This window comes from Arvicanthis niloticus, chromosome 28, assembly GCF_011762505.2.
Source record: "Arvicanthis niloticus isolate mArvNil1 chromosome 28, mArvNil1.pat.X, whole genome shotgun sequence".
Taxonomy (NCBI): domain Eukaryota; kingdom Metazoa; phylum Chordata; class Mammalia; order Rodentia; family Muridae; genus Arvicanthis; species Arvicanthis niloticus.
In genome coordinates, this window is record NC_133436.1 from 27441072 (window position 1) to 27456726 (window position 15655).

Consider the following 15655-nt stretch of genomic DNA (forward strand, 5'->3'; position numbering starts at 1 on the left):
AAAGAACATTCTGTTTTGAATTGTGGGAAAGACATCCCTGTTGTAAGCAGTGGGGAGGAGATCCCTTTAGTGGATGGTGGGGAGGATTTCACTGTGGTGGACAGTGGGGAGGATTTTACTGTGGTGCACTGGAGAACATCCTTGTGGGGCATAGTCAGAAGGATGTCCATATGGTGGAGATTTTGGAGGAAATCTCTGTGGTGGACAGTGGTTAGGACATCCTGTTGTGCCCAGTGGTGACAATGTCTCTGTTGTTTACAGTGGGAAGGACTTCACTGTGTTTGATAGTTGGGAGGGCATCCCTGTTGTGGACAGTTGGGAGGATGTCCCAGTGGTAGAGTCTTGAGAGGATTTCACTGTGGTGGACAGTGCAGATGACTGTCTTGTAGAGAGTAAGAACAATGTTCCTGCAGTTCACAAGAGAATGTCTGTTTGGTTTACAGTGAGAAGTATGTCCTTGTAGTGGGGAGTGCAAAGGAAATCTCTGGGGTGTGCAGTGGTAAGAACATCCCTGTTGTGCCCAGGATGATGTCCCTGAGGTGTACAGTGGGGAGGACATCTCTGTGGTGGTCAGGCAGAAGGATGTTCCTTTTGGGACAGTGGGGAGGACTTCCATGTGGTGGGTAATGTATAGGATGTCCCTGTGTTTTACAGTGTGGAGGATATGCATGTTGTGGACAGTGGTGAGGACATCCCTGTAATGGACATTGGTGAGGACAACCATGTTGTGGACAGTGGTAAGGATGTCCTTGTGGTACACAGTAGGATGTCCCTGTGGTCCACTGTGGGAAGGACATCACTTTGGTGAACAGTGGGAAGGATGTCCCTGTGGTGGACAGTGGGGTGGACATCCCTTGGTGAACAGTGGTTAGAATGTTTCTGTTGTGCACAGGAGAACGTCTCTTTGGTGGACTTAAGGAAGGATTTCCCTGTTGTGGAGAGTGCAGAGGACATCTCTGGGGTGGATAGTGGTGAGGACGTCTCTGGTGTGCACTTGAAGATGTCCCTGTGATGCACAGTTGTCAGCACATCCCTGTTGTGAAGAGGAGATTGTTCCTCTGGTGTACCCTAGTGAGGATGTCCCTGTCTTTAACAGTGGGAAAGAACACCCCTGTGATGGACATTGATGAGGACAACCCTGTGATTGAGAGTGAGGAAACATCCCTGTGGTGGACAGTAGGATTTATGTCTCTGTGGTAGATGAGGAAAGGATATCACTGTGGTGGACAATTTGGAGGATGTCATTGTGGTGGACACTAAGAAAGATGTCCCTTTGATGGATAGTGGGAAGGACATCCCTGTGGTAGACAGTTGTGAGGACTTCCATGTGATACGCAGTGGGGAGGATGCCATGTGGTGGGCAGTTGGAAGAATGTACCTTTGGAAGTCTGTTGGAATGATATCCCTTATGTGGCCAGTGGGTATGATGTCTCTGTGGTGGACAGTGGGTTGGACCTCTATGGTGGACAGTGGGAAGGATGTCCCTGTGGTGTCCACTGGGAATGATGTCCCTGTTGTGGAAAGTGGGAAGGATGTCCCTGTGGTGGACAGTGGGGAGGACATCCCTGTAGTGAACAGTGGTGACGACCTTTCTGTGGTGCACTGGAGAACACCCCTTTGGTGGACTGTGGGAAGGATGTCCCTGTTTTGGAGAGTGCAGAGGACATCTCTGGGATGGACAGTGGTGAAGATGTCTCTGGTGTGCACTGGAAGATGTCCCTGTGGTGCACATTCATGAGGATGTCTCTGTTGTACACAGTAGGATGTCCTTGTGGTGCACAGTGGGGAGGATGGCCTTGTGGTTTACAGTGGAAGGAAGTCCCTGTGTTTGACAGTTGGGAGAAAATCCCTGTGGTGGACTGTGGGAAGGACGTCTCTGTGGTAGACATTGGTGAGAGAATTTCACTGTGGTGGACAGTGGGGATGATGGCCTTGTGGACAGTGGGGAGGAAGTCCTGTGGTGCGCAAGAAAACGTCTCTTTGGTAGACAGTTGGATGGATTTCCTTGGAGTGGAGAGTTCAGAGGACATCTCTGAAATGGACAGGGGTAAGAACATTTCTGTTATGCACAAAAGAATGTCCCTGTGGTACACAGTGGAAAGGATGTTCCTGTGGTGTACAGTGGGAAGGATTTCCCTGTGGTGGACATTGGTGAGGACGACCCTGTGGTAAAAACTGGTAAGGATGTCCCTGTGGTGGACAGCAAAGAGAACCTGTCTGTGGTGGACAGTGGGTAGGGTATCCCTGTGAGGGAAAGATTGGATGTAGTCACTGAGGTGGTTGATGGGAAGGACATCCCTGTTGAATAGAGTGGTGAATACTTCACTGTAGTGCACACTGAGGAGGACATCCCTGTGGATTACACTGTGGAGGACATCCATGTGGTGGACTATGGGGAGGATCTCCCTGTGGTGAATGGTGGGGAGGATCTTCATGTGGTGGACAGTGGGGTGGATGTCCATGTAGTCGACAGTTGTAAGGAGGTCCCTGTGGTGGACTGTGGGAAGGACATTTCTTTGGTTTATAGTGGGAAGGACATCCATGTTGTGGACAGTGGGGAGGACCTCCCTGTGGTGGACAGTAGGAAGGATGTCTCTGTGGTGGACATTGGTGAGGACGCCCCTGTGTTGGACCGTGCAGAAAACATTCCTGTGGTGGACAGTGGGGTAAACGTCCCTTTGGTTGACACTGGGGAGGATGTCCCTGTGGTAGACAGTTGGAAGGACATCTTTCTAGTGGACAGCGGGAAGGACATCCCTGTAGTAAATAGTTGGAAGGACATCCCTGTTGTGGACAGTGGAGAGGAATTCCCTTTGGTGGACAGTGGGGAGTATGTACCAGTGGTGGACAATGGGGAGGATGTCTTGTGGTGGACACTGGTGAAGACGTTTCTCTGATGCAAAGGAGAATGTTACTTTGTTGGACATTGGGAATGCTGTCCCTGTTGTGGAGAGTGCGGAGACTATCTCTTGGGAAGACAGTGGTGCAGATGTCCTTGTGGTGCATAGTTATGAGGATGACCCTGTTGTGTACAGGAGGATGTCCCTGTGGTGCACAGTTGGGAGGATGTTCCTGTTTTGAACAATGGGAAAGAATGCCCCTGTATTCGAAATTGGTGAGGATGCCCCTGTTGTGGACAGTGGGGAACATCTCTGTGGTGGACAGTGGGGTGGACATCTTTGTGGTTGACCGGGAAAAGATTTCCCTGTGGTTAAGATTGCTGAGGACAACTCTGTGTTGGACATTGGTGAGAATATACCAGTGGTGGATATTGGGCAGGATGTCCCTGTGGCTGACAGAGTGTAGGACGTTTTCGTGGTAGACAGTGGGGAGGTGGTATCTGTGGTGGACAGTGGGAAAAATGTCCTTGTGGTGGACAGTGAGGAGGACATCCCTGTGGTGAATAGTGAAAAGGACATCACTGTGGTGGACAGTAGATAGGACCTCCCTGTGGTAGACAATGTGAAGCATGTCCATGTTGTGGAGAGTGAGAAGGATGTTTATGTTTTGGACATTAAAAAGGATGTTACTTTGTGGACATTGGGAAGGACCTCCTTGTGGTGAACAGTGAGATGGACATCCATTTGGTGGACAGTTGGGAGGACATCTCTGTGGTTGACAGTGAAGAGGAACTCTCTGTGTTGGACAGTTTGGATGACATCCCTGTGGTGGACAGTGGGAAGGATGTCTTTTTGTGGAGAGTGGGGAGGACATCCCTGTGGTGGACAGGCAGAAGGATGTCCCTGTGGTGAACACTGTGGAGGATATCCCTGTGGTGGACAGTGGTAAGGAAATCCCTGTGCTGGACAGTGATTAGGATGTTCCTGTGGTGGACAGTGGTGAGGATGTTTCTGTGGTGCACAAAAATGTCCCATTTTTGGAGAGTGCAGAGGACTTCTCTGGGGTGGAGAGTGGTGTGGACGCCTGTGGTGTGCACCAGATGTTCCTGTGGTGCACATTCATGAGGACATCTCCGTTGTGCAAGGAGGATGTCCCTGTGGTGCACAGAGGGGAGTATGTCCCTGTGGTTTACAGTGGGAAGGATGTCCCTATGTTTGACAGTTGGGACGAAATCCCTGTGGCGGATTGTGCGAAGGATGTCTCAGTGGTGGACATTGGTGAGAGAATTTCACTGTGGTGGAAAGTGGGGATGATGGCATTGTGGACAGTGGGGAGGACGCTCCTTTGGTGCACAAGAAAACATGTCTTTGGTGGACAGTGGGAAGGATTTTCCTGAAGTGGACAGTGCAGAGGACATCTCTGTGATGGACAGTGGTAAGAACATTTCTGTTATGCTCAGAAGAATGTCCCTGTGATGCACAGTGGAAAGGATGTTCCTGTGGTGAACAGTGGGAAGGATTTCCCTGTGGTGGACATTGGTGAGGATGACCCTGTGGTAAATAGTGGTAAGGATGTCCCTGTGGTGGTCAGCAGGGAGAACCTTCTTCAGTGGACAGTGCGTAGGATGTCCCTGTGATGGAAAGAAGGGAGGTAGTCACTGAGGTGGTCAGTGGGAAGGACTTCTCTGTGGTATAGGGTCATGAGTACTTCACTGTAGTGCACACTGAGGAGGACATCCCTGTGGATTTCACTGTGGAAGACATCCGTGTGGTGGACTATGAGGAGGACCTCCTGTAGTGGATGGTGGGGAGGACCTCCCTGTGTTAGACAGTGGGGTGGATGTCCATGTAGTCAACAGTTGGAAGGACATCCCTGTGGTGGACTGTGGAAAGGATATTTCCTTGGTTTACAGTGGGAAGGACATCCATGCTGTGGACAGTGGGGAGGACCTTTCTGTGGTGGACAGTAGGAAGGATATCCCTTTGGTGGACATTGGTGAGGATGCCCCTGTGTTGGAAAGGTGCGGAAAACATCTCTGTGGTGGACATTGGGGTAAACGTCCCTTTGGTTGACACTGTGGAGGATGTCCCTGTGGTAGATCGTTGGATGAACATCTTTCCTGCGGACAGTGGGAAGGACGTTCCTGTGGTAAATAGTTGGAAGGACGTCCCTGTTGTGGACAGTGGAGATGAATTCCCTTTGGCTGACAGTGGGGAGTACATACCTGTGGTGGACAATGGGGAGGATGTCTTGTGGTGGACAGTGCTGAGGACATTTCTCTGGTGCAAAGGAGAACGTCACTTTGTTGGACATTGGGAATGCTATCCCTGTTGTGGAGAGTGCAGAGAACATCTTAGGGGTAGACAGTGGTGCAGATGTTCCTGTTGTGCACTGGAAGATGTCCCTGTGGTACATAGTCATGAGGATGACTCTGTTGTGCACAGGAGCATGTCCCTGTGGTGCACGGTGGGAAGCATGTTACTGTTTTGAACAATGGGAAAGAAGACCCCTGTGGTGGACATTGGTGAGGATTCCCCTGTTGTGGACAGTGGGGAAACATCTCTGTGTTGAACAGTGGGGTGGACGTCTTTGTGGTTGACAGGGGAAAGATATCCTTGTGGTTAAGAGTGCTGAGGACAACTCTGTGTTGTGAACAGTGTGGAGGACATCCCTGTGGTGGACAGAGGGGAGATGACACTGCTTTGGACAGTGTTAAGGACAACCCTGTGTTGCACAGTAGTGAGAACATCACTGTTTTGCACAGGAAGATGTCCTTGTGGTGAACAGTGGAGAGGACCACACTCTCGTGGACTTTAAGTTAGGGTGTCCCTGTTGTAGACAGTGGGAAGCATGTCCCTGTGGTGGACAGTAGAAAGAAACACACTGTGGTGGATTGTGGGAAGAACATTTATATTGTAGACTGTGGGAAAACATCTCTGTTGTGGACATTGGGAAAGACCTCCTTATGGTGAACTGTTGGAAGAATGTCCCTCTTGTGGACAGAGGGGAGAACGTCACTTAGGTGGACAGTGGGAAGGACATTCCTGTGGTGGACAGTGAAGAGGACTTTTCTGTGTTGGACATTTGGGTTGACATCCCTGTGGTGAATAGTGGGAAAGACGTTTCTTTGGTGGAAAGTGGGGAGGATGTCCCTGTCGTGGAGAGTGCAGAGGTCATCTCTGGGGTGGAGAGTGTTGCTGACATCCCTGGTGTGCAAAGAAGGATGTCCCTGTGGTGCACAGTGGTGAGGATAACCCTGTTGTGCACAGGAAAATGTCCGTGTTGTGCAAAGTGGGTAGGATGTCCCAGTGGTGAACAGTGAAAAGGATGTCACTGTGGTGGATAATTTGGAGGATGTCCCTATGGTGGACAGTGGGAAGGACGTCCCTTTGGTGTACAACCGGGAGGACTTCTCTATGGTAGACTGTATGAAGGACGTCCTTGTGGTGGTCAGTGTGGGTGGATGTCCCTGTTGTGGACAGTGGGGAAGATGTCTCTGTGGTGGACAGTTGAAACATGTACCATTGGTGGGTAGTGTGAAGGATGTCCCTTTGCTGTTCAGTGGGAAGGACGTTCCTGTGGTAGACAGTGGGTAGCATGTCCCTGTGGAGGGCAGTGGGTAGAATGTCTTTGTGGTGGACAGTGGGAAGGACAACCCTGTTGTGGACAGTGGGGAGGGTATTTCTGTGGTGGACAGTGGGAAGAACGTCCTTGTTGTTGACAGTAGGAAGGACATACATGTGGTGGATTGTGGGAAAGATGTCCCTGTGGTGGACAGTTGGGTGGACATCCCTGTGTTGAACAGTGGTGAGAATGTTTCTGTGGTGCACAGGAGAAAGTCTCTTTGAAGGACCATAGTATCTCCCTGTTGTGGAGAGTGCAGAGAACATCTCTGGGGTGTACAGTGGTGAGGAGGTCCCTGGTGTGCACTGGAAGATGTCCCTGTGGTGCACAGTCGTGAGGACATCCATGTTGTGAACAGGAGATTTTTCCTGTGGTGCACAGTAGGGAAAATATCCCTGTCTTGAGCAGTGGGAAAAAACACCCCAGTGGTGGACATTGATGAGGACAACACTGTGGTGGAGAGTGGGGAAACATCCCTGTGGGGGACAGTGGGGTTTATGTCTCTGTGCTAGATGAGAGAAGAATGTCACTGTGGTGGACAATTTAGAGGATGTCCCTGTGGTAGACAGTGGGAAGGACATCACTTTGGTGGACACTTGGAAGGACATTTCTGTGGTAGACAGTGGTGAGGACGTCCATGTGATGGACAGTGGTGAGGATGTCCGTGTGATGGACAGTTGGAAGAATGTCCCTGTGTTAGACTGTTGGAAGGACATCCCTTTTTTGGACAGTGGGTATAATGTCCCTGTGGTGGACAATGGGTTGGACCACGCTATGGTGGACTGTGGGAAGGATGGCCCAGTGGTAGACAATGGGAAGGACGACCCTGTTGTGGAAAGTAGGAAGAACATCCCTGTGGTGGACAGTGGTGAGGACGACCCTGTAGTGGACAGTGGTAAGTATGCCCCTGTGGTGGACAGCAAGGAGGACCTCACTTTGTTGGACTGTGGGAAGGACATCCCTGTGGTGGACAATGAAAAGTATGTCCCTGTGGTTCACAGTGGTGAGGACATCCCTGTTGTGCACAGGAGGATGTTGTTGTGGTTGACAGTGGGGAGGATCATACTCCGGTGTTCTGTGGGTTAGGACATCACTGTAGTGGACAGTGGGAAGGACGTTCATGTGGTGTACAGTGGGGAAGATATCCGTGTTGTGGACAGTGGGAAGGAAGTCCCTTTGGTGGACAGTTGGAAGGTTGTCCCTGTGGTGGACTGTGGGAGGAACTCCTTGGAGTGGACAGTTGGGGGGATGTCCCTGTGGTGGAGAGTGGGTAGGACCTTTCTGATGTGGAAAGTTGGATGGACATCCTTGTGGAAGACCGTGGGGAGTATGTCCCTGTTGTGTACAGTGGGATGGATGTTTCTGTAGTGGACAGTTGAGAACATATTTGTGTGTTAGACAGTTAGCAAGATGTCTCTGTGGTAAACAGTGGTAATGAAGTCCCTTTTTGGACAGTGAACGGATGTCCATGTGGTGGACAATGGGAAGGACTTCCAGGTTCTAGACAGTGGGGAGGTTCTCCCTGTGGTGGACAGTAAGTAGGACGTCCTTGTGGTGGACAGTGGGGACCAAGTTTCTGTTTGGACAACTGAGAGGACGATACTGTGGTGGACAGTGTGAAGAACGTCCCTGTGGTGGACAGCAGAAAGGACCTATCTGTGGTGTACAGTGGTAAAGATGTTCCTGTGATAGACAGTGATGAGGGTGTTTCTGCGGTCAACAGTGGAAAGGACGTCCCTGTTGTGCACAGTGGTGATGGAGTTTCTCTCATGCAAAGGAAAACTTCCCTTTGGTGAACAGTGGAAAGTACATCTCTGTGGTGGACAGTAGAGAGAAACGCACTGTGGTGCACATTGGGAAGAACATTTATGTTGTGGACAGTGAGAAGGAAGTCCCTGTAGTTGATATTGGGAAGGACCTCCTTGTGGTGAACAGTGGGAAGGATATCTCGCTGGTAGACCCTGGAAAGGACATCCTTGTGGTGGACACGGGGAAGGACATCCCTGTGGTGGACAGTGAAGAGGACTTTTCTGTGTTGGACATATGGAATGACATCCCTGTTTTGAATTGTGGGAAAGACATTCATTTGGTGGATAGTGGTGAGTATGTTTCTGTCCTGGAGAGTGCAGAGGACATCTCTGAGGTGGAGAGTGTTGCTGACATCCCTGTTGTGCAAAGGAGGATGTCCCTGTGGTGCACAGTGTTGAGGATATCCCTGTTGTGCAAAGGAAATGTCCCTGTTGGGTAAAGTGGGTAGGATGTCCCAGTGGTGAACAGTGAAAAGGATGTCACTGTGGTGGACAATTTGGAGGAGGTCCCTGTGGTGGACAGTGGGAAGGACATCCCTTTGGTGGACAGTGGGAAGGACATAGCTGTGGTAGACAGAGCGAATGACAATCCTGTTGTGGACAGTGGGTAGGAACATCCTGTGGTGGACAGTGGGAAGGACATCCCTTTTGTGGACAGTGGGGAGGATATCACTGGTTTGGACAATGGTAAGGACATTCCTGTGGTGGACAGTAGAGAAGACCATTCTGTTCTGAACAGTGGGAAGAAGATCCATGTGTTGAACAGTGGGGAGGACATTTATGTTGTGGATTGTGGGAAAGACGTCCATGTTGTGGACATTGGGAAGGACCTCTGTGTGGTGGACATTCGGAAGCATGTTTCTTTTGGGGACAGTGGGGAGAAACATCCTGTTGTGGACAGTGGGAAGGACATCTCTGTGGTGGACATAGAAGAGGACATTATTTAGTGGACATTGGGAAGAACATTTCTGTTGAGGACAGCAGGGTGTAAATTTCTGTGGTGGAAAGTGGGAAGGACATGCCTGCTGTGGACAGTGCAGAGGATATCACTTTGGTGGACAGTGAAAAGGACATCCCTTTGGTGGACAGTAGAGAGGACTTCCCTGTGGTGGACAGTGGGAAGGACGTCCCTGTTGTGGACATTGGGAAATAAATTTTGGTGGACAGTGGGAAGGATGACCCTCTTGTGGAGAGCCAGAAGGACGTCCCTGTGGTGGAAAGTGAGAAGGACATCTCTGTTATGGTCTGAGAAGTGGATAATACTGCAGTGGCCAGAGGGAAGGACATCCCTGTGGTGGAGAGCAGAAATGACCTTTCTGTTTTGAATTGTGGGAAGACATCCCTGTTGTAGACAGTGGGGAAGACATTCCTGTGCTGGACATTGGGGAGGATTTCACTGTGGTGGACAGTGGGGAGGATGTTACTATGGTGCACTGGAAAACATCCTTGTGGGGCATAGTCAGAAGGATGTCCATATGGTGGAGTGTTTGGAGAACATCTCTGTGTTGTTCAGTGGTTAGGACATCCCTGTTGTGCACAGGAGGATGTCCCTGTGGTGCACAGTGGGGAGGATGTCCCTGTTGTTTAGAGTGTGAAGGAATTCACTGTGTTTGATAGTTGGGAGGGCATTCATGTTGTGGACAGTTGGGAGGATGTCTCTGTGTTGGAATGTTGAGAGGATTTCACTGTCGTGGACAATGTGGATGACCGCGTTGTGGACAGTAAGGACAATGCTCCTGTGGTGCACAAGAGAATGTCTCTTTGGTGGACAGTGAGAAGGATGACCTTGTAGTGGGGAGTGCAGAAGACATCTCTGGGGAAGACAGTGGTAACAACCTCCCTGTTGTGCACAGAAGGATGTCCCTGTGATGTATAGTGGGAAGAACATCCCTGTGGTGGAGAGTGAAGAGGACTTCCCTGTGGTGGACCATTGAAATGACGTCCTTGTGGTCGACAGTGGGAAGGACATCCCTTTGGAGGACAGTGGGGAGGACATCACTGTGGTGGACAGGCAGATGTATGTCCCTCTGGTGGGCAGAGAGGAAGATGTCCAAGTGGTGGACAGTGGAGAAGATGTCTGTGTTGTGGACAGTGGGAAGGATGTCCCTTTGGTGGACAGTGGAAAGGATGTCCCTGTGGTAGACTGTGGGGGAGGAAATCCATGGGGGGAAAGTTTGGAGGATGTCCCTGTGGTGGACAGTGGTTAGGACGTTTGTGTTGTGGACAGTGGAATGGACGTCCTTGTGGAGGACAGTTTGGAGTACATCCTTGTTGTGTACAGTGGGATGGATGTTTCTGTAGTGGACAGTTGGGAACATATTTGTGTGGTGGACAATTAGGAAGACATCCCTGTGGTAAAGAGGACTTTTCTGTGTTTGACATTTGGGATTACATCTCTGTGGTGAATAGTGGGAAATACTTTTCTTTGGTGGATAGTGGGGAGGATGTCCCTGTCGTGGAGAGTGCAGAGGTCATCTCTGAAGTAGAGAGAGTTGCTGGCATCCCTGGTGTGCAAAGGAGGATGTCCCTGTGGTGCACAGGAATATGTCCCTGTTGTGCCAAATGTGTAGGATGTCCCAGTGTTGAACAGTGAAAAGCATGTCACTCTGGTAGACAATTTAGAGGATGTCCCTGTGGTGGACAGTGGGAAGTACATCCTTAAGGTAGACAGTGGGAAGGACATTCTTGAGGTGGACACCAAGGAGGACCTTTCTGTGGTGGACAGTGGGAAGGACATTCCTGTTGTGGACAGTGGGGAGGATGTCACTGGTTTGGACAGTAGTAAGAACATTACTGTGGTGGACAGTACAGAGAACCTTTCTGTGGTGAACAGTGGGAAGAAAGTCTATGTGTTGGACATTGGGGAGGACATTTATGTTGTGAATTGTGGGAAGGACATCCATGTTTTTGATATTTGGAAGGACCTCCGTGTGGTGTACAGTGGGAAGCATGTTTCTCTCGTGGACAGAAGGAAGAAACATCATGTGGTGGACATTGGAAAGGATGTCCCTGTAGTGCAGAGAGGGGAGGTCATCACTTAGGTGGACAGTGGTAAGGACATCCCTGTGGTGGATAGTAGAGAGGACCTCTCTGTGGTGAACAGTGGTAATACGGTCCCTGTGGTAGAGACTGGGAAGGACATTTATGTTGTAGATTTTGAGAAGGAGTTACATGTTGTGGACATTGTGAAGGACCTCTGTGTGGTGAACAGTGGCAAGCATGTCCCTCTGGTGGACAGTGGGGAAGATCACCATGTGGTGTAGAGTGGGAAGGACGTCCATGTGGTGGACAGTGAAAAGAACATCATTGAGGTGGACATTAGGAAGTATGTTCCTTTTGTGGACAGCAGGGTGTACCTTTTTTTGGTGGACAGTGAAAAGTACATAACTGTTATGGACACTGTGGTGGACATCCCTGTTGTGGACACTAGAAACGACATCCCTGTGGTGGATATTAGAGATGACTTCCTTGTGGTGGACAGTGGGAGGAGGTCTCTGTGGTGGAGAGTGAAAAGAGCATGCCTGTTATGGACAGTGCGGTGGACATCCCTGTGGTGGACATTGGAAATGACATCCCTGTCATGGACAGTAGAGAGGACTTCCCTGTGGTGGACAGTGGGAAGGAGGTCCCTGTGGTGGACATTAGAAGGACATATATGGTGTGGACTGTGGGAAGGATGTCCCTGTTGTGGACATTGGGAAAGACATTTTGGTGAAATGTTGGAAGGATGACCCTCTTGTGGATAGTCTGGAGGATGTCCCTGTGGTGGAAAGTTGAAAGGATATCCCTGTTATGGTCTGAGGGCATGATATCCTTGTTGTAGACAGTGGGGAGGACATCCCAGTGGTGGACAGTGGGTAGGATTTCACTGTGGTGGACAGTGAGGAGGGTGTTACTGTGCTGCACCGGAGAACGTCATTGTGGTGCATAGTAAGAAGGATGTCCATATGGTGGAGATTGCGGAGGACATCTCTGTGGTAGACAGTGGGGAGGATGTTACTGTGGTGCACTCGAGAACGTCCTTATGGTGCATAGTCAGAAGAATGTCCATATGGTGGAGAGTTCGGAGAACATCTCCTTGGTGGACAGTGGTTAGGACATCCCTGTTGTGCACAGGAGAATGTCCCTTTGGTGCACAGTGGGGAGGATGTCCCTGTTGTTTACAGTGTGAAGGACTTCACTGTGTTTGATAGTTGGGAGGATATCCATGTTATGGACAGTTGAAAGGATGTCTCTGTGTTGGAGTGTTGAGAGGAATTCACTGCGGTGGACAGTGTGGATGAAGGCCTTGTGGACAGTAAGGACAATGCTCCTGTGGTGCACAAGAGAATGTCTCTTTGGTGGACAGTGAGAAGGATGACCTTGTAGTGGGGAGTGCAGAAGACATCTCTGGGGAAGACTGTGGTAACAACCTTCCTGTTGTGCACAGAAGGATGTCCCTGTGGTGTACAGTGGGAAGCACATCCCTGTGGTGGACAGTGAAGAGGACTTCCCTGTGGTGGACCATTGAAATGATATCCTTGTGATCAACAGTGGGATGGACGTCACTTTGGAGGACAGTAGGGAGGACATCAGTGTGGTGGACAGTCAGAAGGTTGTCCCTGTGGTGGACAGAGTTGAAGAGGTCCATGTGGTTGACAGTGGGGAAGATGTCTGTGTTGTGGACAGTGGGAAGGATGTCCCTTTGGTGGACAGTGGAAAGGAGTTCCCTGTGGTGGACTGTGGGGGAGGAACTCCTTGGAGTGGACAGTTGGGAGAATGTCACTTTGGTGGACAGTCAGTAGGACCTTTTTGTTGTTGACAGTGGGATGGACCTCCTTGTGGAAGATAATGTGGAGTATGTCCTGGTTGTGAACATTGGGATGGATGTTTCTGTAGTGGACAGTTAGGAACATATTTGTGTCATGGACAGTTAGGAAGATATTTTTATGGTAAACAGTGGGAAGGAAGTCCTTTGTGTAGACAGTGAAAGGATGTCCATGTGGAGGACAATGGGAAGGATGTCCCTGATGTAGACAGTGCGGAGATTCTCCCTGTCATGGACAGTAAGTAGGACGTCCTGTGGTGGACAGTGGGGAGGATGTTTCTGTTTCAGACTACTGAGAGGATGTTAATGTGGTGGACAGTGTAAAGGACATCCCTGTGGTGGACAGTGGTAAAGATGGCTCTGTGATAGACAGTGATGAAGATGTTTCTGTGGTGGACAGTGGAGAGGACCTCCTCATGGTGGAAAGTGGAAAGGACGTCAAAGTGGTGGACAGGGGTGAGGATGTTTCTCTTGTGGACAGTGGTGAGGAAGTTTCTCTGGTGCAAAGAAAATGTCACTTTGGTGGACAGTGGAAAGTACATCTCTGTGGTGGACAGTAGAGAGCAACACACTGTGGTGGACAGTGGGAAGAACATTTATGTTGTGGACAGTGTGAAGGAAGTCCCTGTTGTTGATATTGAGAAGTACCTCATTGTGGTGAACAGCGGGAAAGATGACCCTGTCAGGGAGAGTACAGAGGACATCTCAGGGGTGGAGAGTATTGCTGACATCCCTGGTATGCAAAGTACGATGTCCATGTGGTGCACATTGCTGAGGATATACCTGTTGTGAACAGGAAAATGTTCCTGGTGTGTAAAGTGGGTAGGATGTCCCAGTGGTGAACAGTGAAAAGGATGTCACTGTGGTGGACAATTTGCAGGATGTCCCTGTGGTGGACAGTGGGAAGGATGTCCCTTTGGTGGACAGTGGGAAAGAAATCCCTATGGTAGACATTCAGAATGACATCCCTGTGGCAGACATTGGCAAGGACCATTGTGTGGTGGAATGTGGGAAGGACATTCCTGTTGTGGACTGTGGGGAGGTTGTCAGTGTTTTGGACAGTCATAAGGACATCTCTGTGGTGGACAGTAGAGAGGACCATTCTGTGGTGAAGAGTGTGAAGAAGTTCTATGTTTTGGACAGTGGGGAGGACATTTATGTAGTGGATTGTGGGAAGGACGTCCATGTTGTGGACACTGGGAAGGACCTCCGTGTGGTGGACAGTGGGAAGCATGACCCTCTCATGGACAGTGGGGAGAAACATCATGTGATGGACAATGGGAAGGACATCTCTGTGGTGGACCTAGAGAGGACATCATTTAGTGGACATTGGGAAGTACATTCCTGTTGTGGACAGCAGGGTGTACCTTTCTGTGGTGGACAGTGGGAAGGACATGCCTGTTGTGGACAGTGCTGAGGATGTCCCTTTGGTGAACAGTGGAAAGGACATCCTTGTGGTGGACTTTAGAGAGGACTTCCCTGTGGTGGACAGTGGGAAGAAGGTCCCTGTTGTGGACCATGGAAAGGACATGCCTGTTGTGGGCAGGGCAAAGGACATCCCTGTGGTGGACAGTCGAACGGGCATACCTGTGGTGGACAGTAGAGATGATTTCTCTGTGATGGTCAGTGGGAAGATTGTCCCTGTGGTGGACATTGGAATGACACATATGTTGTGGACTGTGAGAAAAATGTCCTTGTTGTGGACATTGGGAAAGACCTCCTTGTGATGAGCAATGGGAAGGATGTTGCCCTGGTGGACATTGGCGAGGAACTCCCTGTTGTGGACATTGGGAAGGATGTCCCTGTGGTGTAGAGAGGGGAGGTTGTCACTTAGGTGGACAGTGGTAAGGACATCCCTGTGGTGGATAGTAGAAAGGACATATCTGGGGTGTATGGTAATAATAACATCTCTGTTGTGCACAGGAGGATGTCGCTGCATTGTACAGTGCGGAGGACATCACTGTGGTGGACAGGCAGAATGATGTTACTGTTGTAGACAGTGGGGAGGACTTACCTGTGGTGGAAAATGTGTAGGATGTCCTTGTGGTTTACAGTGTGGAGGATATATTTGTTATGAACAGTGGTGAGGATGACCCTGTAGTGGACATTGTTGAGGACAACCATGTTGTGGGCATTGGTAAGGATGTCCTTGTGGTATACAGGAGGAAGTCCCTGTGGTGGACAGTGAAAAGGACATCTCTTTGGTGAACAGGGAAAAGGATGTACCTGTGGTGGACAGTTACGAGGACCTCCCTGTGGTGGACAGTGGAGAGGACATTTCTGTGGTGGATAGTGTGATGTACATGTTTGTTGTGGACAGTGCGGAAGACACCAATGTGGTGGACAGTGTAAAGGACATCCCTGTGGTGGACAGTAGAGAGGACTTCCCTGTGGTAGACAGTGGGAAGGAGGTCCCTGTGGTGGACCATGGAAAGAATATGCCTGTTGTGGAATGGGGTGAAGACATCGCTGTGTTGGACAGTGGAAAGGACATACATGTGGTGGACAGTAGAGAGGTCTTCCCTCTGGTAGACAGTGGGAAGGAGGGCCCTGTGGTGGACCATGGAAAGGACAT